The sequence below is a fragment of the Lottia gigantea genome, assembly GCF_000327385.1.
Source record: "Lottia gigantea unplaced genomic scaffold LOTGIsca_237, whole genome shotgun sequence".
In the NCBI taxonomy this organism is placed as follows: domain Eukaryota; kingdom Metazoa; phylum Mollusca; class Gastropoda; family Lottiidae; genus Lottia; species Lottia gigantea.
Genome location: NW_008708692.1, coordinates 121,032 through 123,427, shown reverse-complemented (window position 1 = coordinate 123,427; position 2,396 = coordinate 121,032).

Below are 2,396 nucleotides of genomic sequence, written 5' to 3'. Positions count from 1 at the left end.
CCACTCTCTGATGTCGACGTCAGTGACGAATCGTCACCAATAGTACAAGTCAATTACTCTCTGATATCGAAGTCTCTTAGCAGGTCTCGATGGCCTGATTGAGAACAACAACAGTGGTTGACTAAGATTTAAGAAAGTACATTCAGTTTTAATGCTATATTTATTGCAAACATATTACCAGTACTATAAAATATCTAGAATATAATCTTTCTAAGTACAAATAACAAATAGCTTTTTATCAAAACTCTATATAAAGCAATAACAAAACCACCTATCGTAACAAAAAACAAGGCATATCTTACTTACTTAATATCCGATATCCGGATACATAATATTGAATAGGGAAGTTTTTTATATGGTCAATGATAAAACGGACTATCAGTAAACAGAGGCTACTTCCAAAACACGTAAATTTAATTATTGATTTAAATGGATTGTTAAGAGTTGAAACAGGTAATGATGACGAGTTTCAAAACTCATCCCTCAAACATAGGTAGCAAAATTCCATTAATCTTTTTTGCAATTTCATAAAGGTAACAACCGCGCCGCTGATTGTTTATGCATCTGTCGCAGCATCAGAAAAATCGACCGGATCTATTGGTGCTATAGAACTTTTTGACCTGGGATCTTCACATTGTACAGTATAACGAAGGAATATTGAATGATTGATATCCTATGTCCTATTCAACATTCAACACATACTTATGAGGATTTATGAGGAAAACAACGTCGTCATATACAACCTCGTCATTTGCACGAAATATAAGAGGCCCGTAGACGTCTAAATAATAGCTTCATCAGCTCATGTTGTAGTTAGATTTCCAGGCAATTATATCTTCAGCTGTAAAAAGTCACACGCCGTTGAAATAAATTCACTATCTAATGATTCGAGTACCGGCAGTTTTCCTGTCAATGAATCCTAATTACCCACCTTGACATCACCTGTGTCATATCAGGAAGTATCTAATTACATTTGAGATACCTGTAAGCTTTCCATATAATCTGTTTTGGCTAATCAAAAATCAGGATTAAAGCCTAAAATATCGTGACACTTCCGGTAATCGGCTATATCCTGGACCCAGGCTTAATTATGTCGCGTGATTAAATCACGTAATTCAAACAAGAATCGAATGGTATTAATCACAACAAAATAATGAATGGACTAATGAAAATATGATATGATGGTATCGTTGTAATTTCAATCTCTCTCGTTATTGAATATTTTACACACCGATTTATTAGCATATGAATACACTAGTTTGTTTTTATCACAGAACTGAACTTTGATTTGGCAACCCGACACTATTCGACTCATAAAGATCACTACCTTTCTATTGGCTGTTACCAAATTCAGGCTATAAATTAAACATTTTTCAGCGTCTTGTCCAAATCACTTGGTGATTTTACCAATCTCACGCCTTTTGGCCGAACAGATTTATCTCCCCTGAATGTTGGCGAGAGTGGAATGTCTAAAGATTCTAATGTTACTTTAGGTTTTTGGCCTAGAATACCCAAAATGGCGTCGACTGTTGTAAAGAGATCGTTTTCAAAATTATGCATTCGCCTGAAAAGATACAAATAGAAACAATACGATACGTAAAATATATTGTGCCCATCCATGATTTATTCATTTCATACCACGTTAAAGATCTCTCCACGTTAAGTAGGCTAATCGTTCATTTTGTAAATATTTTTCTTATTACATATGACATGGCGAGGCCCGTCCTCATTTACCCAATTAGATCAGGTATAGGAAAGACCACAAAAGACCATAACATTTTATCTTTTTGCAACCATCAGTGAGCCATATCAAGCAGAGTTCCAGTTTATATAGCTACCGGCATCTCTAACAAGCTAACACCGTTTAAAATCTAAAAGAACCATATACAATATGAACTTGTTTTCTGACACAAATAAATGCTACGTACTCGTATAGGTTTTCAAGTTTGTGGTCTATATCTGATAAGGAATGAATGCTGCCCTTCTCCGTATGGTGCTGACGTATTTCGTACTCTATATTTTGAGAGTATTTCCACATTTGGCCAGTACTAGAGGATGATTTTGGAGTATAAGTAGTACCACTAGATGTTGTCATTGGTGACGGCCCTTGTTGACCAGCTAAACTATCAGATGTAAGATCTTTCCGAGGCAGACCATGAGACGTCCTTGGTAACAATGGCCGGGATTCTTTACAACTTGCGTGTTTGTCCTTTTTAGACTTTCCTGACACTACGTTGATTAAATTGGAAACGGCACCTGTTAAAAAAATTATGACAATTGACCAGCACAGGTAATTAAATCTAAAATTGATCAAGGGAAGACAGTTGGGAAAATATATGTCCATGCGATTGACAAAAGTGGTCAGAAGACAGTAGGACCAATTCTACTTTGGAGTA